The sequence below is a fragment of the Scyliorhinus torazame genome, chromosome 17, assembly GCF_047496885.1.
Source record: "Scyliorhinus torazame isolate Kashiwa2021f chromosome 17, sScyTor2.1, whole genome shotgun sequence".
NCBI lineage: Eukaryota > Metazoa > Chordata > Chondrichthyes > Carcharhiniformes > Scyliorhinidae > Scyliorhinus > Scyliorhinus torazame.
The window spans coordinates 98043905-98065059 of NC_092723.1; the positions used below are offsets into that span (position 1 = coordinate 98043905).

The 21155-nt window shown below is 46.6% G+C and overlaps 1 protein-coding gene across 2 annotated transcripts in view; it reads left to right on the top strand.

The window, feature by feature from the left end:
• Positions 1-2938: 2938 nt before the first annotated feature.
• LOC140394014 (inactive rhomboid protein 1-like) overlaps positions 2939-21155 on the top strand; it is a 561145-nt gene continuing 542928 nt past the window's right edge. Inside the window, exon 1 of one of the 2 annotated variants that reach the window (XM_072480776.1) lies at positions 2939-3176. The gene's annotated coding sequence lies outside the window, so the exon portion shown is untranslated. Of the gene's footprint in view, positions 3177-9731; positions 9805-21155 lie in introns of those variants that run through there. The other variant, XM_072480778.1, reaches the window with a different exon arrangement.

Here is a 21155-nt window from a genome sequence, read left to right on the forward strand (position 1 = left end):
CTATCCAATAACCGCAAGTAGGCATACATTAACACTGCAATGAAGTTACTGTGAAAATCCCCGAGTTGACACATTCTGGCGCCTGCTCGGGTACACCGAGGGAGAATTCAGAATGTCCAGTTCACCTAACAGCACGGGACTTGTTCACGTGCATGCTGGGTGTGAACCTGGTTATATCGCCAGTGGGAAAGATATAATTGAGATCTCCCTGGCGCAAATCTCCTGACGGCTCTCTCACGAGAGAGAGCGGCTATATCGGGATTCACACCCACAGTGAACGGGCCCGGAATATTTCCCCCCCTCTCTGTTTCTGTTTCAGTGATGTTGACGGATAAATATTAGTTCGGACACTAGGACGGCAACTGGCAGTTCAACATCTGATCGAAGCGCCGACACCTCCAACAGTGCAGAGCTTTGAAGATTTAGTTTAAATTCTGGAGCAGGTTTTGAACCAGGAATCTTCTGACTTAATAGAACAGAGACATACTAACATTTGATTTATTAGATTACCTAACAGTATAGCTGGAAGCAACTGTGACAACGAGACATTTCTTATGGAAATATATGTTTTTTGTTTATTTCTTTTTTTATATAAATTTAGAGTACGCAAATCATTTTTTCCAATTTGGGGCAATTTAGCGTGGCCAATCCACCTACCCTGCACATCTTTGGGTTGTGGGGGCGAAACCCACGCAAACACTGGGGGAATGTACAAACTCCACAGTGACCCAGAGCCGGGATCAATACTGGGACCTCGGCACTGTGAGGCAGCAGCAGCAGTGCTAACCACTGTGCCACCGCGCTCCCTTGGAAATACATGTTAACAGAAACACAAGGTTTACAAATAGATCATCAGTAGCTAGGGGGACAGCTTGCATCTTTATTGGGGCCACTTGCAAATTGCAACATTCATGGTTCAGTGCACAATAACTAACTGTGCTTCACAGCTCCAGGGTCCCAGGTTCGATTCCTGGCTTGGGTCACTGTCTGTGCAGTGTCTGCATGTTCTCCGCGTGTGAGCGTGGGTTTCCTCCGGGTGCTCCGATTTCCGCCCACAGTCCAAAGATGTGCAGGTTAGGTGGATTGGCCATGCCAAATTACCCTTAGTGTCCAAAACTGCCCTTAGTGTTGGGTGGGGTTACTGGGTTATGGGGATAGGGTAGAGGTGTGGGCTTGGGTAGGGTGCTCTTTCCAAGAGCCGGTGCAGACTCGATGGGCCGAATGGCCTCCTTCTGCACTGTAAATTCTATGATTCGGCCCATCGAGTCTGCACTGTCCCTTGGAAAGAGCACCTCACTTAAGCCCCCCCACCTCCACCCTATCCCTGTAACCCAGTAACCCCACCGAACATTTTTCGATACTGAGGGCAATTTAACATGGCCAATCCACCTAACATGCACATCTTTGGACTGTGGGAGGAAACCGGAGCACCCGGAGGAAACCCACGCAGACATGGCGAGAATGTGCAGACTCCACAAAGACAGTGACCCAAGCTCGGAATCAAACCTGGGACTCGGGCGCGGAGAAGCAACTTTGCTAACCACAGTGCTGCCCATTCAGGGTTGATATATTTAATTCTTGGACACTAAGAGGTAATTTAAGAAGAACAAAGAACAAAGAAAAATTACAGCACAAGAACAGGCCCTTCGGCCCTCCAACCCTGCGCCGATCCAGATCCTCTATCTAAAACTGTCGCCTATTTTATAATGATCTATATCCCTCTGCTCCCTGCCCATTCATGTATCTATCCAGATACATCTTAAATTACGCTGTTGTGCCCACCTCTACCACCTCCGCCGGCAATGCGTTCCAGGCACCCACGACCCTCTGCGTAAAGATCTTTCCACGCATATCTCCCTTAAACCTTTCCCCTCTCACCTTGAACTCCTGACCCCTAGTAATTGAGTCCCCCACTCTGGGAAAAAGCCTCTTGCTCTCCACCCTGTCTATACCTCATGATTTTGTAGACCTCAATGAGGTTCCCTCCTCAACCTCTGTCTTTCCAATGAAAATAATCCTAATTTACTGAACCTCTCTTCATAGCTAACGCCCTCCATACCAGGCAACATCCTGGTGAACCTCCTCTGCACCTTCTCCAAAGCATCCACATCCTTTTGGTAATGTGGCGACCAGAACTGTACGCAGTAAATTTAGCATGATCAATCCACCTAAACTGCAAATCTTTGGACTGGGGGAGCAACTCGCAGCAGCCAGAGGATACCCAGACCCATGCAGACATGGGGAGAAAGTGCAAGCTTCACACAGTCACCCGAGGCCAGAATTGAACCCCCATGCCTGACGCTGTGAGGTAGCAGTGCTAACCACTGTGCCATCTCTTGCCTCTAAGTATCACCCAAGTAATTGTTACCGGCAGTGCTTATGCATAAAACGGTTGGCTGAGGAATGAATGGATGTCAGTGTGGTGCATCCTCACACAACCTACCAACATGAACAATGTGAAGGACAGTGTCTTTGAGCTATTGGTACAATAGCCACTGGAGGTATACCTCAACTTGAGCCACACCAATTGGGGGGAATGATCATAAATACCCAGTATTGTATTCGGCAATTGTCAAGGTTATATTTTGGTGTGGCTCTTCGTCAGAAATGAGTCTATTGACTCACTTTCGGCACAGTTCCTGCATTTTCTGTTTGCCTTTCAGGTTTCCACCGATAGCCTTCTTATCGAAAACAGAAATCAATCCCCACCCAAAATTCTGGATGTCGCGTTGTCACAACAGCAAAATACTTCACCTCCAGAGAAAAGAAAATTCCTTTGGAAAGAGCCGTGGGGAATGGTCCGGGTGCGTTGGTAGCTCTTTCAGAGGGCCAGCAGCAGGTCGATGGGCCGAGCTGCCCCCTCCCCGGTGCTGTCAGGCTGGATGTTTGTGAGCCGCAGTGTTTTGGGAAGTGAGTTGAGGAATGAAGAAGGGCGGCTCAGCTGATTAGTATCGGCAGATAGTGTGTGAGGCAATGCTGAAGCCGGGCCGGCCCCTTTAAGCAGTGCGGAAGTTATTTGAAGTTTGGCTGGAACCTTTTTAGTTAGTCCCTGACGTCAGGTAGTCTGATCAGATGTTTTTCAATCTCTCGGTTTGAGGGTTTGAAGGTGCTGTGGGAGCGGCGAACCGGGCGGGAAGGTGGTAAAATCGGGCGCTGTGAGCGGACACTGCGGGAAGGTAAGGCTGCGGCTCATTGTTTCCACCGCTAATCACTGGCAAACTTGGGCCGATTCTCCCCGCTGCCGGCGAGCCCGGCTCCTCACTGCTGCAGGAAGCGGCTTCTGGACTTTCCCTCCCCTGCACTAACCCCGGGAACAGGCTCCGCTCCCTGCAAAACCTAGCGAGTGGGACTCTCCCCTCAGTAACGGGCCCGCCGTACCCTGCTGACCCCATTAACCAGCCCCGCCGTACCCTGCTGTCCCCATTAACCAGCCCCGCCGTACCCTGCTGTCCCCATTAACCAGCCCCGCCGTACCCTGCTGTCCCCATTAACCAGCCCCGCCGTAACCTGCTGTCCCCATTAACCAGCCCCGCCGTAACCTGCTGTCCCCATTAACCAGCCCCACCATACACTGCTGGCGTCCCCATATACTGCTGTCCCCATTACCCGGCCCCGCCGTACCCTGCTGTCCCCGTTCACCGGCCCCGTTGTACCCCGCTGTCTCCATTAACCAGCCCCTGGATCCTGTTTTCCCTATTAATTAGCCCCGCCGTACCCTGCTGTCCCCATTAATTAGCCCCGCCGTACCCTGCTGTCCCATTAATTAGCCCCGCCGTACCCTGCTGTCCCCATTAACCAGCCCCGCCGTACCCTGCTGTCCCCATTAATCAGCCCCGCCGTACCCTGCTGTCCCCATTAACCAACCCCGCCATACGCTGCTGGAGTCCCCATATACTGCTGTCCCCATTACCTGGCCCCGCCATACCCTGCTGTCCCCATTCACCGGCCCCGTTGTACCCCGCTGTTTCCATTAACCAGCCCCCGGACCCTGTTTTCCCTATTAATTAGCTCCGCCGTACCCTGCTGCCCCCATTGACCGGCCCTGCTGTACACTACCCTCATTAACCAGCCTTGCCGTACCCTGCTGCCCTCATTGACCGGCCCCACTGTCCCCATTGACCTGCCGTGCCATGCCCTACTGCCCTCATTGACTGGCCGTGCCGTACCCTGCTGCCCTCATTGACCGGCCGTGCCGTACCCTGCTGTGCTCATTGACCAGCCGCGCCGTACCCTGCTGTCCCCATTGACCAGCACTGCTGTAACTTGCTGACCGAATTAACTAGGGAGTGGGAAGGGCTTTGTAGGGAATTGTTTTCACCCAGGTTGTGAATGGTGCTAATCTGCTGCCACTGTCTGGCAGGGGAACCAGTTGTGCATCTTGAGTTGAAGAGGGCTTCAGTGAAGTTTGGTCTGTGAAATGGGCTGGTCATTAATTAACAATGACTTGTGAGTTGGTAACAGTAGCTCAAAGTTTCTGTTGAAATTCTAATTCCATTTGTGGAATGTTCTTAAAGTGGCTTTAAGCTATTCTTCAAAATGTTATGATGTGGAGATGCTGGCGTTGGACTGGGGTGAGCACAGTAAGAAGTCTTACAACACTACAAAATGTTATAGCCAGGTTTGAAAATTATTGTGCAAGATTATACTGTTAATTGTTTCTGACCTTTAACCCGTTAAAGTTTATATTAATTTGGAACGCTGCCCTATCCTCAAAGCAACTTCCTCTATGGAGTTTCAGTTCAAGTGTGTATGGGCATGCCCTGTATTGTTGAAGTATGTTAATCCCTGTATGCTGCTTTTGCCCATCTTGGTATTCTTTAATATGATGACAGTCCCTTATTTCTTGATTTAAGCCTAGTGCTGTGCGTTGTTTGTTAAAAGCAATCTATTGGAGGTATACATTGCGGGGCGAGTGGTTTGCAGAACCACATGTGGATTGACGCCAGTAAAATAACTGAAGTGCTTCAGGCGCAGTTGAGTTGTATCAATGACCTGTGTGATTTATTGAACGTAAAGCATCAATGCCTGAAGTGCATTCTGTTTATACAATGTGCATTGAGTATGCCAGCAATCTCTCTCAACTGCCTTCCTATATTTTTAGTTTGTGTTTTCCTGGATGGTTGGGGAGTGCTGCATCACTTGTAACTATGAATGTATTTCCTGTATTGCTGGTGTTACATTGTGCTATTGGTGCCATTATGGTATCATCGTGATGTTGAGTAATAAGGGGTGTGGACTCATGATCTTAAGACATGCCTTCAAATCCCACCACAGCAGCTGGGGGATTTAAATTCTGTTAATGAAATAAATCTGGAATAAAAAGATGACGGCAGTAATGATAACCGTGAAACTGTTGGATTGTCTTTATAAAAAGTACGTCTTGATCACTGATTTCCTTTTGGGAGGGAAACGTGCTGTCCTTATCAGTCTGGTCTACATATGTTGACTCCAGACCCACAGCATTTTTTGTTCTGAGTGCAGCAATGTGGTTGTCTTTTGCTGATGTCTGAAATGGCCACTCAATTCTGGCAATTTTGAGATGGGCATTAATTGCACCCATATCCTCTGATTGAGTTAAAAGCAAGATGTTTCTCGTCAATTTTTGAGGAGGCAACCTTGGGGTTGGGGGAAAGGTGCAGGGTGACGGAGTATAGGCCATCACTGTAAAAGAAACAGAATCTACAAATAAAAACAGAAATATTGAAAATGCCTTCGTCTGGCAGTATCTGTAGAGGGAGAAGCAGAGTTAATGGGCATGATCAAACACTGCGCCTGAAAAGCAGCTGTGGTGCAGCGTGGCCGATTTTAAAAACTGGGAGACCCCGCTCCCGAGATCTCCCCGGCTCGCAATGCCTCACGGATCAAACACGAGGCCCCCAGCTGCATGCTCTTTGGGTAGGATGGTGGCCTGGCACCTGGGCAGTGCCAGCATGGCACCCTGGCAGTGCCACCTGGGTGCTATGTTGGCACTGCCAAGGTGCCAAGCTGGTATACGCAATTGGGCCGGGAGTATCCTGCATGGGTGTTTTGGGGGGTGTAGTGATCCTCCCATAGTGCGGTTGGGCTGGGGGTGGATCGGGGTTTGCTTTGGGCACGTCGGATACTGGGATGCATTTAAAAATGGCATCCCAGTGTCTCGCTACATTGGGGAGACCCGGCAAGCAGAGCTCCCCAGTGTGCAAAACAAGTGTGTTTCCCGCTGAGGCCCCTTGTACAACCTGAGTCGCGTTGTATAGGCATATATTTCTCAAAGCTACAAGCGCTGGGAAACACACGGCTAAATGCGCTCGCTGTGGGATTTTGTTCCCAATTAGTTGAATCGAGCCCTATGCTTCATCGAACCTTTTATCTGAATCTAATCTAAACTTTGGTAATGGATTAACAATTTGCGGAAAAGTTAATTCCATCTCGTGTCCAATAAAGCTGCAATTGTGTAAACTGTGGCTTCATCTCTTATCATAGTTTTATTAATGAAGCCCAACGTGTTCTTGTGTTGGTCTACTCAATGCATTCTACCAATCTTCCACACGTACGATATTCATTATTCTCTCAACAATACAATGCAAAAGAATATGTTAAATACACTGTTACCGCATAAGGCCAGACTTCACTGCCACGGTAGTTTGGTGGGGAAAATAATCTTTTGTGTTCCGAGTGATAATTCAACATGCACAGCGCTGAGAAAGCAAAGCTACAAAACTAGAAACGGAAAACAGTAGAAACGTGAGAGAGTTAGGGGAACTAAGTATCATCACACCGGGATGACTCTATTGTGTAGATGAGCAGTCTCACTGTTTTCAAGGGAGGAATAAAGAATCAAAAGCAACATTTCTTTAAACCCAATCACCGTACTGGAAATTCAGCTTAGTGCTGCTTAAATTAGTTTGGCAAGCACAACATATTAGAGATGTAGAAACATAGAAATCCATTGAAGATTTCAAATTAAGTTGCAGTTATGGAAACGTTACTCTGAAATAACATTTTGGAAAGATTACAGAAGGATTCTGCCGCTGTCCTACAATTAGTGGGACTGGTTTAGCACAGGGGGCTAAACAGCTGGCTTGTAATGCAGAGCAAGGCCAGCAGCGTGGGTTCAATTCCCGTACCGGCCTCCCCGAACAGGCGCCAGACTATGGCGACTAGGGGCTTTTCACAGTAACTTAATTGAAGCCTACTTGTGACAATAAGTTATTATTATTATTTATTATTATTATTCATTTCCACTGTCCGAAAGCCTCCAAACAACATTGTCAACATTAATAGGACTACCATGTGCGTGAGAAATCTTGGCAGGTTTGAATCGAGCTTCGAAAGTGGAAGAAGTAGGAAGTTCCCTTCAAGCTGATCTGAATGCATCATACCAATGTGTACCCCTACAAAGTTAAAGATATTAAGCAGAGTTGAAGTGGCTTCCATGCAACTCCGCAGAAAACCACCTTTTAAGGCCACAAGAAAAAGACTGACCATACCAAAGGATGTCAAAATGGGAAAGAGGAATGTTAAAATGAATATGGCAAGAGGAGTGAAGGACATAAATTCCTATATTGCTTGAGAGAATGGAATGGAGGATGAAATTGAGCCACTGGAAGTAGAAACAGGGCATGACAAATGCACAGGCTTCAAAAGTGTTAAACATGTTTTTTCCTTGGTTTTTGCCAAGAAAGGGATGAGTAATCTACTTGATCTGTAAAGGGAAGTGCATTGGATTATATAGGCTTAATTCCATGTTGAGCATTCTAACTAGTCTATCAGTATATTATGTGCCAAAGGTACTGAAATTAAAGAAATACCCTCTCAAATGTGAGATAAACTGAGTATATGAAATGGAAATTTTGCAAGACCAGGGGCGCGATTCTCCCCCAAAATTTCCAAGTTAATTTGTGCCGGGTTTTTCAGGGAGTTTGCCGCTGGCTCTGCCAGCGAGTTCCCCACTGCTATTCAATGTCACTCAGTCACTTTTTTGGGCCCTGGGGAGTTTCTCACCAGTTTAGACCACACTTTGAATTTTTTTAGCACTGGGGAGCTGAGATCGGACTGCCATTTTGAAAGGGTGCCCTGATTTATGGGCAGCACGGGAGCATTGTGGATAGCACAATTGCTTCACAGCTCCAGGGTCCCAGGTTCGATTCCGGCTTGGTTCACTGTCTGTACGGAGTCTGCACATCCTCCCTGTGTGTGCGTGGGTTTCCTCCGGGTGCTCCGGTTTCCTCCCACAGTCCAAAGATGTGCAGGTTAGGTGGATTGGTCATGATAAATTGACCTTAGTGTCCAAAATTGCCCTTTGTGTTGGGTGGGGTTACTGGGTTATGGGGATAGGGTGGAGGTGCTGACCTTGGGTAGGGTGCTCTTTCCAAGAGCCGGTGCAGACTCGATGGGCTGAATGGCCTCCTTCTGCACTGTAAATTCTATGATAATCTCTGAGTGAGCTTGTACCCCCACCCATGGGCAATGTCACCTCCCCACACACACATGAACACTACCCCACATCCCCAATCTGGGGAGGCTGGAAAATTGAGGGAGGCCAGTGGATCCGGCGCAGGTAGGTCTCTTCCATGAGCGTCATTCGGTCCCCCCCTCCCCACGACGCCTCGTGGGACTTCGGAGAATCTCGCAAGGTGCGGAGCCTGTCAGGAGGCTCACTGGAGGCTCCTCCCAGCGTTCTCTGGCATTCTCAAGCAAGAGACAACCCGGCCGGAGCAACGTGCCTTAACAGTCAATTGTGGTATTTTGCTGCACTACTTCAGTGAGTTAAATTAAGTCGACTTGTCACATGACTAATTTGACCAAATCCTTGCACCCAAAAACAGATAGACTGGGGTTGTGTCAAAGCTTAACTGAAACAGAAACCGAACCAATCTTGAACTCGCGCATTTCCAACTAGTTCATGGGTCATTTTAATGCAAAATGAATTACGCGTCTTAACAGTCATTCTATTTTTCACTACTGGTAACAGGCTTTGGGGAACTTTGTAGCTTAAAGAAGAGAGGGGGAATCCATGAGGTGAGTGCCTTTAACAGCACTGCTTGTGGGTCAGCAGGAACAGGAATGTTTCCTCTGCACCCACCAATCGCCACAACAAAACCAATCTCCTGACCCCATAAAATGTCTGCTTTCTTCTCCTCCAGACCCCTGCCCCTCTCAACCACAATCAGCTCACTACACCACCCCCCTTCCACCACTGCAACAATCTATTTTCTTCCCATAATACACCTAGCTGCTCTTATAGGCTTTGTCTTTCCAACATTAAGGCTTCCAGCTGTAAATCAGGTTGCCCATAAGCAGCAGCGCACCCAAAGGACTCTTGTAGATGAATGTTTGCCCTTGCATCAAAATCACCTCCAAGCTAAAATCCAGGCCATGGTTTTCGCAGAAATGTGGCATTTCATTATCAAAACAACTGTCAAACTGTGTATTTAGTTAAAATATAGAATCCGACTTCTTATTCAGTCATTATAATGTCCCTGATTTGTGTTAAAATAGCTGATCTCAGCTTTGTTGTTGTTAACGATGCCAATTGTGCTGAGGGTTTAAAAAAAAAAACAGATTTGCACTCCTGATCAGCCTCTAATGCTGCTCCAGGAAGTGTGTATGTGGACACAAGGGGAGGGGGAGTGGGCTATGAGGTAGTGATGACCCTATTGTCAAATAGATTGATGACACTCACTGGATGTGCACCTGAAAAGTAGGTGCTTGGTTGAGATGCTGGAGGAGGCCTGGAACATAGGGGTCCTCGGCAATCTTTAGGAAAGCAGAGGTGAAAATCAGGCCAAATGACATGAGGAAGGAAAATAAAATAGTTTGAAGGTAGGATTTATGTACTGGATTATACCTCTTTCACTTTAATCACTACACCATTGTCTTTATGGAAAGCCTGTGTACAGTGTGCTTGTGAGCTTTTCCTTTGTGTGCAATACCTGACGGAAATTGTCGTTACAAACACAGGCTGTAAACTATGAGTGGATTCACATACCCAGGGAACAAAATAGAGACAGTTTCTATGTTATCGTTGGATTGGATTTGAACCTAGATCTCAGTCGGTAGACAGTGTTTTAATCCACTTGTGTTACTGACTCCCATTTGATAAAAGAGGGTTTCTTGTACTTTGTTTGTTGTAAGGGTTTAGAATAACATTAGTTGTACTGGACAAAAAGATGAGCATATCATTCTGGAAGTTTTCTACTTTTCCCTCTCCTTCCTGACACTTGTCCTATTTGGTGAATCAAATCATTGTAATCTATCCACTGTATTCCTGTGTACGGTGGGACTTAATTCAGAAATTATATCCGATGTTTTATGACAATTTCTTGAAATTATCTTTTTAATTAACATTGGGAAATTCTCATCAGTCTCAATACTATTCAAAAAAGTTAGTTGTGTGTCAGTTGAAAAAGAAATTGTTAACGTAAAGTAGTGATGCGCAACCTAGGTTCTGAGTGGACCGCATGTCTGGTCCTCCTTCATCACAGTGGGCCGCACTGATCATGACCTCATGAATAAGATTGAATACATTTAATACATGCCAAATATTTTGCCTGTAATCAGGCATATGTGAATGGAACTATCATCAACTTCTTCAAATGGTAAATTAAAATAAACACTTACACTTTAGACACAGAGGGAGCACACGGTTCTTACAGTCAATGTTGTGAGGAATTAGCACGCACCTCTCTTCACTTACCCATGCTTTATGTGTGAATCCATTCAGTCACACCGATAGGAAAAAACCTACTCTGACGGAAATCAGCGAAATGTGGCAACCCTACTCTCGTGGGCTGCACTCGGAACCCAGATGTGCCTCATTGGCCCCCTGCTGCAGGTTGCCCACCACTCACTTAAAGGCTAACTGCATTTTCAAGCAAAAGGCATGGATGCCATTTAGTAATTATACTTTAACTACTTTAGGAAATTTGGACCGAGTAACAATCATATTCCAAAAGTAGCCCTGTTGTCAATATTGTGCGGAGACTATTACTTGCACAACTGAAGAAAACATATTTAACCGTGCGTGTCTCAAGAAACAGGGTGTGGAAAAATATTGAGCTTTAATTTTTCAACTATAGTTTTACTGAAGTTTGTTTTTTAATTTCAAGGGATGGTGGTTTAATCATCCCGCTGTGTCATCTTGTTCAATACAATTGTAACTAACTGACAAAGAAGACCTGGCACTGACATGTTGTTCAGCATGATTCCTGATGCACACTATTTCATTCAAATTCTCTTGCTTTCACCATCTGGCATTCCTGGCTAATTTGACTTTTATTTTACATGTAGAATTGACTTGCTTTCAGACTTTCCTCAAGCTGCTCTTGAATCAGTTCATCCTTTCCGGAACTCTAGTGAGTTGAGTAATCCATGATTTATGTCTTTCTTCTCTTGCACACAGGTTGCCACATTCCTGAAGATTTGTCCTTCAAGGTTGCCTGCTTTCTGCAAGCTACTTACTGGACACTTTTTTAAACTTGCTGCCTGTTGTTTTTGCTTCTTTTTGAAAAGTGTCTTGAAAATCTATCTATCTCTTTTCCCCCTTAATCTGTCCGTTTTGTGGGGTTGGGTGCTCTGGTGCACAGATGAGCCAACACAGTTGTATGTGGTACAACTCTATTTTATTATAACTCTTATAATACAGTTCGTTCTGGATACTCTGCACGTGCTGTCTCCCTGAGTGTGTTTGGCAATAGATGTGTCCTGGTTCTCCTCTGCAGCTATTACTGACCACCAGGGGTCGTGTCTGTGCTTTTATATCTTTCTGTCATTGGTTGTGGTGTTGTGTGTTCTGATTTGTCTGTTGGTGTGTCTATCATGATGTGTGTGTTTGAATATCATGACATCCCCCCTTTTTACAAAGACAAGTGCCTACGTGGTTATAAATATAATTGTGTCGTGAGTGCATCTAAGAGTGTGCGTTTGTGTTGTGTACAGCGTGTGTTTATGACGTAACTATTTACATGGGGCGATGTCGGGTGCGTCACACTAACAAGGTTGTACCATAACAAAACTTGGATGCGAGAGAAAAAAAAAACTTGAACATTGGTCCGGTCAGACGATATTTGGAACAATAAACAACAACAGGTTATAATACAGAAGTGTTTGACTTTTTTAACGTATGAACAGCGTTATAAGTCCAGTCTAATGGGTGACCGCCTCAAGAATGGGCTGGTCCTCAAGCCGGTTCAGCTGTGGAGATTTGGGGTCACACTGGTTCACCTTGGACTGTTGGAGGTGATGCTGTTGCTGAAGTCTCTACTTTACCATTTGTTGTACTTCGTGCAGTGCTTGGTTTTTTCATTCGTGCAAATATAACATTCAACATCTTTGTTAGTGGTGCCCTGGCTGTGGTTTGGTTCTGGTGGCGATGGAAGGGGCATGATCCGTGGCATCTCCACGAAGTCATCCTTGGGAACCAGTGGAGGATCCGGCGTGTGCGTACGGTGCAGTTGCGAGCGTGGAAGGCGGCACAAAGCCCGCTGATTGCGCCTACGCACCAATCCATCCGCCCTGCATGCCAGGAACAAGGTGGAGTCTGTTTTCTTTTTATGTTTGTGGTGGACGGCATCTTGTAGCCGATGGGTCGTTGCCATCGAAGTAGCACCATCACTAATATCATGCAAGGCGATGACTGTGCCAGATGTGGAAGTTGGCCGAGACCGTGTACGCTGGTTCCGGCTACCTGCTGTGCCGGAAGGGCGACTCCGCAGAGAAACGTCGAAGCATGTCGCCTTGGAGAGAGAATTGTTGCTCGCATCAACGTCTGGCGATGGCGCGAATTGGTGTGTCCATCTTGGACCGCCGGTGCTGGTTGCCACTGCCGACCCAGTGGGACTGCCACGCGATCCATTCCCTGTCGCCGTGGCATCCGCCGTCACCCTGAGCGTGCCATCACCGAGGCCGCGACACCGCCCGTCCGGAGCAAGGTCTGGCGTGCGCAAATCAGAGTCGGCGCTTGGCTGCTCCCCATCTGGAGTCCGGTCTGCCTTCCGTCGATGCCCCCCGTGCGGAGTCCAAACAGGTTCACTGGAGGCAGCCGAGATTCCCTGAAGCTGCACTTCTGGAGTCGGAACATGCAGGAATGCACCAACCAGCGGAGAGGCTCGAGCCATCGAGGGTGGAAGCGGTGCGCCGCCACCGCAGTCGTCAGTGGTCCCACCGTGATCGTCGAGTGCCTCGGTACGCACTAGGCGAGGTCTGTCACCTTGCACCTTTTGCATGGGAAGTGGGATGCTGTCGTCACTCGTCTCACATCCCGTGGATAGATCATCATTAGCAGCTTGCTGTTCACTAGGGTTGGGTAAATTGTCAGAGTTTTCATCTGGTGGTGCACACCATGTCGGTGGACTGTCATTGTCTTGCCATTGTCCTTCATTTGGGCTTTTCTTCTTTGGAACTTTAAATCTTCCCCCAGACATTGCAGAACCTTGTTTATTACCCCCAAATTCTCCCATATGTATGGCCTCGAATATAGGATCCACTGTTTCTATCGACATTGTACCATTTTCCAAAGAACATTCCGTTTCACTTTTCTTCTCAGGTACCTCATGTAACTTTGTTTAATGTACATGCCTTCATGGTCTCTGGTTCTGATTTTGCTGGGACTGGCATGGTCACAGTCTCTATTTTACTGTTCTCAATTGCCCACATTATACTCCCCATACATAACTGCTTAATCACTGGGGTTAGTGTGGTACAATGGATAATCGGGTCGACCTTATCTGCATCTTCACCATTAGTGGAAAGCACACTTGGTTCACTTGAAACTGCTGTGGGTTTTAAATTCGTTATCTGGCTACTCGATGTCGGTGTCCTCAGGATTCTTGCTCCAATGTTCTGCTCAATAATCAGTGGAGTGTGTATAGGTTCAATGCAATTAATGTTCCCCTCCAGGTTTGAAGAGTCATTACTGACTAACTGCTGGTCTCCGAAGTTGGGATTTTGCGGCATTGTGTTGAAGGGAGACATTTGTCCCTGCTGTAGATATGATTCAGGTTGTGTTATTTCCATTACCTGAGGATCAATGTCTTGTCCATTTTTTCGATCCGTACTAAAACACTGGCAATTCTCAGTCTGCTCCTTGCAAGTTAAACATTCAATTAATTTCGTTAGCAAATCCTCAGCATCCTTCTGTGGCCGTGCAGCATTATTAATCTCTGTTCGGCTACAATGATCCTGAAGGTCAGCGCATAAACCTCTTTTCTTCGGGCTTGGACGAGGCGATTCCTTTGGCTTGTCTTCAGGTGGGCTTGAACAGTCTTCAGCGCTGTGCCCTTCATTGTAGCATGAGAGACCGTCATGGTCATGCTGCTGTGTAGTGGAGCATGGTAGGCTGTTATAGCCTTCTTGCTGTTCACGTGAGCATGGCAGACTTGCATCGTCTGCCGCTGGTTGGTCAGGAGACGTTGCTAGACCCTCATGGTCTTGTTCCTGCAAGGACTGCGCTCTGGAGTCTTGCGTTCCTTCCATCGTGGAGTCCGTCCATGAGCTCTCTGTGGAGGCTTGTGACACTGGAGTCACTTCTTGTTCGTGCAAGGACTGCGCTCTGGAGTCTTGCGTTGCTTCTATCGTGGAGGCTGTCCACGAGCTCTCTGTGGAGGCTTGTGACACTGGAGTCACTTCTTGTCCGTGCAAGGACTGCGCTCTGGAGTCTTGCATTTCTGCAATTGTGGAGTCTGTCCACGAGCTTGCTGTGGAAGCTTGTGACACTGGAGTCACTTCTGGTTCATGCGAGGACTGCACTCTGGAGTCTTGCATGTCTTCTTTCATAGAGTCGGGAACGTTGAGCGGGACGTGGACCACGCTCTGTGTGGCAGCAGGGCACTCTCCGTGTGCTTGCACCGCTCCCTGTCTGTTAATGTCAGGCTGCAGCATCATCCGGTACTGATAAGTTGGAACGTCATATCTGCTGGATTGAAGATCCTCAAATCCGAAAAATGAATCCGCATCTGCGTCGGATTCAATGTGGGGGCCGCCAATGTGCAACACGAAAGGTTCGTCCGAGTCATAGTCATATAGGACCACGGAGCTATCATTGGGCTCGCGAGGTCCGGAAACCCTGTAAAAATCGTCACCGAAGTATTCAAGGTCGGAATCATCGGCTTGTGCGTAGGTAACTGCTTGTCGGAGGGTTCTTCGGAGGTCAAATTCATCTCCTGGGTCAATTTGCGGCACTGTGCTGTCATTCCAGGTGAAGGAAGGTTGTTTTACAGCTTTAACAGATTTTTGTTTTTTTGATTTGGGACGTTTCCCTTTTAAATTGGATTTGGGACATTTCCCTTTTAAATTGGTGCAGTCTGGGGCCTCTGACATCCTGACGCTCGGTATGTAGCACGTAGGAAGCGACTGCGCATGCTCAGATCGCTGTTCCTTTACCGATGGCCGTTTTCTTGACTGCGCATGCGCAGCATCTCGCGCATGCGCAAACGAAACTTCCGGTTCTGCGCACTTCTCGCGCAACTGTGCTAGCGTTATACCTTTAGCAAGATGGCCGCCGACCTCGACCCAGCCTTTTCTCAGGCCCGGGATTTTGGGCTCCGGGATCCCAGCCACGAGGTGAGTACTGCAGCTTTCCTTACCTTTAAGTGCCCATTGGATCGCGTATTCTTCACAGTACTTGGAGAATTTGCCCAGGACTGCCTGGTAATCGTGCCTTTGCTGCCTCCTGAAGAACCTGAACCTTCTGAACATTGCTCTTGCCCTTGCACCGGCGACGGTGAGGAGAAATTCAATTTTTTCCTTATCATCCAGGTCCTTGAGTTCAGCTGCCACCAGGAACAACTCGAAATCTTGCCGGAATCGCCGCCAGTTTTCGTGGAGGTCGCCGTCGCACTGGAGCGCCTGCGGAACCGGGAGCTCGTACATCATGCCTGGGCACCGCTGGCTGTCTGTGTACACTGAGGTATGCCGGCAGGTATCGATCCACTCCTGTACCATGTGGTGTTGGGTGCTCTGGTGCACAGATGAGCCAACACAGTTGTATGTGGTACAACTCTATTTTATTATAACTCTTATAATACAGTTCGTTCTGGATACTCTGCACGTGCTGTCTCCCTGAGTGTGTTTGGCAATAGATGTGTCCTGGTTCTCCTCTGCAGCTATTACTGACCACCAGGGGTCGTGTCTGTGCTTTTATATCTTTCTGTCATTGGTTGTGGTGTTTGTTCTGATTTGTCTGTTGGTGTGTCTATCATGATGTGTGTGTTTGAATATCATGACACGTTTGTCATCCTATTCTCTATAAAGAGTTCTTTATAATCAGTGCCAGGTCTTGTAACTTAGCTGAGTTACAATGATCTGTAAAACGCAGTATTACCTGAAATGAAACTTCAGTAGAAGGAACAGCACGGTTCAGTAACTTTGTTACTGAGATGGTTATGACTTAAGAGTTTTGTATGACTGGGTGCGGTACAGCATCTTTAGTTGCTTGATATTTTTGTGAATAAGAATTTTGATACATTAACCGGTTTACTTGTTCAGCAGGGCAGTTGTTGCTTGTGAGCTTTACAGGTTGCCAACCCTTCACTACCTTTCAAAGGAGCATCAACTGCTTCCGTAAGGAATACCACTTGAGCTCCAGCCATAACCTGCCCCTTGCCCATTTCTAGGACTGTTTAATCTAAGGTATTACGGCTGGGTCTCACAAGGGACTGTGTGGTCGCTATAGGGAACGGGATGTTGAATATCCAGTCCTTCTGAATCAAGGACAACAATAGAGTAGGTACAGTTAAAGCTAAACTATAATGGCCATATATTAGCCTGCACTGCTGTGCGCTCCTTTGCAAGGTCAGATTTATAATTAGAACAAAGTGAGTTGGGCAAACCTCTGATTATGACCAGAACAATCCAGACCAACTGAAATGTCTGCATGAAATGGAAGCCTCAAAGCTTTACAATGCTTCTCAACTTGTGGAGTTCACTGTGCTCCAGGCATCATCATCTGAAACTTATGCAGAAATGTAGACACAGTTAGTTATTGTGCACTGAACCATGGATGTTGCAATTTGCAAGTGGCCCCAATAAAGATGCAAGCTGTCCCCCTAGCTACTGATGATCTATTTGTAAACCTTGTGTTTCTGTTAACATGTATTTCGAAGGGAGCACGGTGGCACAGTGGTTAGCAATGCTGCTGCTGCCTCACAGCGCCGAGATTCCAGTTTTGATCCCGGCTCTGGGTCACTGTGGAGTTTGCACATTCTCCCAGTGTTTGCGTGGGTTTCGGCCCCACAACCCAAAGATGTGCAGGGTAGGTGGATTGGCCACGCTAAATTGCCCCTTAATTGGAAAAAATGATTTGCGTACTCTAAATTTATATAAAAAAGAAATAAACAAAAAACATATATTTCCATAAGAAATGTCTCGTTGTCACAGTTGCTTCCAGCTATACTGTTACATAATCTAATAAATCAAATATTAGTATGTCTCTGTTCTCATAAGTCAGAAGATTCCTGGTTCAAAACCTGCTCCAGAATTTAAACTAAATCTTCAAAGCTCTGCACTGTTGGAGGTGTCAGCGTTTCGATCAGATGTTGACCTGCCAGTTGATCTAAAAGATCAGTGGCGTCCTGGTGTCCGAACCAGTATTTATCCGTCAACATCACTGAAACAGAAACAGAGAGGGGGGGAAATATTCCGGGCCCGTTCACTGTGGGCGCGAATCCCGATATAGCCGCTCTCTCTCGTGAGAGAGCCGTAAGGAGATTTGCGCCAGGGAGATCTCAATTATATATTTCCCACTGGCGATATAACCAGGTTCACACCCAGCATGCACGTGAACAAGTCCCATGCCGATAGGTGAACTGGACATTCTGAATTCTCCCTCGGTGTACCCGAGCAGGCGCCAGAATGTGTCAACTCGGGGATTTTCACAGTAACTTCATTGCAGTGTTAATGTATGCCTACTTGCGGTTATTGGATAGGCACATGGAGCACACCAGAATGACAGGGAGTGGGATAGCTTGATCTTGGTTTCGGACAATGCTCGGCACAACATCGAGGGCCGAAGGGCCTGTTCTGTGCTGTACTGTTCTATGTTCTATTATTATTTGCATGCATTTAAATATGCCAGAACTGTATCACACTGAATCTTCTGGGGTCATCCGACTGCTCTTCAGCAAGTGGCCAGTGTAACCCCTGCACGGTCGGGGACATGGCAGGACAAAGCCAACCTGGCAGTCGCAGGGGTAACCCTTGGGTGAAAAATGAAATCAAAATGAAAATTGCTTATTGTCACAAGTAGGCTTCAAATGAAGTTACTGTGACAAGACCCTAGTCGCCACATTCCTGCACCTGTTCGATGTAACCCCTGGTGGCTGGACAGATACTTCTGCTGTGAGGCCTCGCCCTGCCAGAGTGATGGCGCAAAGCATGCGCTTTTAAAAGCATGCCTTTTAAAGCATGCGCTTTAAAAAAAAAAAAAAATGTGTCAGAAGATTGGAGAGAGAACCTTGCTGGTTGCCTGGGGAGAAACATACACCGGTTTTCAGTCAGAACCTGACACTTCCTTTTTAGGGGGGGAAAAATTCCGTCCAACTCATAATTTATCTAATTCGCTCCTTTTTTCTTTTGTATGATGTGGGCATCGCCTGCAAGGTCAGAGTTTGTTGCCAGTCCCTAACTGCCCTTGAGAAGGTGGTGTTGAGACATTGCCATGAACCTTTGCACTCCAGCTTTGTAGGTACATCACAGTGTTGTTGGGAAAGGAGTTCCATCTTGATGTCAAGTTTCTCGAGTATTGAACATTCCTTTGATCCTTTTATTGCTTTTATGTTTTCCTGAGGAATTTGACTAGTGTATTGTCTTGTATGGAACTAGTGCTCACCTGTTGCATAGTGTAGTGTTTGGAATCAGAACAGTTGTCAGAAGACAAACATGGGACACAACCGACAGAATACCCTTTGTCGTCCAGTTCTTTCCCGGAGCGGAGAAACTACAACATTTTCTTCACAGCCATCAACACGTCATCGATGAAGTTGAACATCTTGCCAAGGTCATCCCCACACCCCCACTACTTGCCTTCAAACAACCGCGCAACCTCAAACAAACCATTGTTTGCAGCAAACTACCCAGTCTTCAGAACCGTGACCACGACACCACACAACCCTGTCATGGCAATCTCTGCAAGACGTGCCAGACCATCAACATGGATACCACCATTACACGTGAGAACACCACCCATCAGGTACGTGGTACATACTCGTGCGACTCGGCCAACGTTGTCTACCTCATACGCTGCAGGAAAGGATGTCCCAAAGCGTGGTACATTGGCGAGACAATGCAGACGCTGCAACAACGAATGAACGGACATCGTGCGACAATCACCAGGCAGAAATGTTCCCTTCCAGTCGGGGAACACTTCAGCAGTCAAGGGCATTCAGCCTCTGATCTCCGGGTAAGCGTTCTCCAAGGCGGCCTTCAGGACGCGCGACAACGCAGAATTGCCGAGCAGAAACCGATAGCCAAGTTCCGCACACGAGTGCAGCCTCAACCGGGACCTGGGATTCATGTTGCATTACATTCATCCCCCACCATCTGGCCTGTGAAATCCTACCAACTGTCCTGGCTTGACACAATTCACACCTCTTTAACCTGGGGTTACCCCATCTCTGGATCTGTAAAGATTTAATCACCTGCTAATGCTCGCATTCCTAGCATTGTTTGGCATCTTTGAATAGATATATATGTTTCTGGAACATACCTCTTCATTCACCTGAGGAAGGAGCAGCGCTCTGAAAGCTAGTGACATCGAAACAAACCTGTTGGACTTTAACCTGGTGTTGTAAGACTTCTTACAGTACTCAATATTACATAAAGCGTAATTTCAGTAACTTCGTAACTTTCTTACTGATGATTGACTCTGAAGACTATATATAGGGAGGGTGAAATGTACATTCAGCATTTGTGGGAAAGTATGCATTTTGGGTGAAGTGCTTTGATACTAAATTAGATGTTCTGGAATGAGTTGTGAGGAGCTATAACACTGGATTCCAGAGGTCTTCTGCTTTCGTCATGCTCCAAACCTGCAATTCAGGACTGACACATCAATCTCTCTAGACATGAAGAGTTTGGTCCCCTTTAGTGAGAAGAAGGATCAGAATTTACCACAAAGTGGCCACTTCAAGAAGTGACTAAATTAGGGAGAACTGTTTAGTATTAAGGAAACATTCTCTGACACCCAATTTCTGTATTCACAAACCATCTGTTGTGGGGCAAAGCATTTTATTAAAAGGGCCCTAACTTCACTCTACCACATCTAGCCCTCCCGCACAGTAATCTAGAGGTGCTCTTAAAATGAGATTCATATTCAGTGATGAATTACGCTCTGGCCTACCCTGTTCAGCACTGTTCATTTTGAATGTTCGTCAAAGGGAATTACTTCACATTCGAGAGAAGGTTATGTTGATTTTTATTGAGGCCACAGCATGTTAATTTTATAGCTGCTGAACAAAGTTTTGATAGCAGGGATCTGTGGCATAGCTGCTATTCCTCTACTTTGCACATCAGTGAGTTCACTGAGAATGTAGCAGTAACATGGAAAGATAGTCTTTGCCACAAGCGTGTGGCGAATTGTATCAATGTATCCTCTTCCCTTGGAACGATGCTTGACGCTGCATCATTCTGTCTTCACAAACTGAGCTGCTGCTGTCCTGCGAGGCCCCCAAGCGTGGAATCCTGGATCAGCGATATGGCAGGGTTCATTAAATTGAAAGGGGGGGGGGGTTCACTTTATTTTTGTTTTTGCTGTTTACACTGAAGGGTCTGAGGGGGTGTATATACCTGTTGTGTTAAGTCGGGTGTTAATTTATTATCTATGTACAAGGGGGAGGGGGGTATGGAGGGTTGCTTTTCTAGACTGTGTTTTGTACTTAACACTGTTGGGTTCTTTTTTCATTTTGTTATTGATATTTTATGAAAACCTGAATAAAAATTATTTAAAAAAAAAAAAGTCTTCCCAATATATTCTTTTCCTTATGTTTTCATTAGCATTTGAATCCCTAAAGCTGCTTTCTGTTAGTTATTAAATTCAGTAGCTTATTTTGTAAATTTGGCCAGAATAAAATAATGACGCAGCAAAACGTTGCAGTCCGTGAATGACTGACATTTCTCTGGAAGCAGTTGGGCGTTTCTATTTTAATTGCAAGAAATAATTCCAGGTGGTTCAGTTTGTTTGA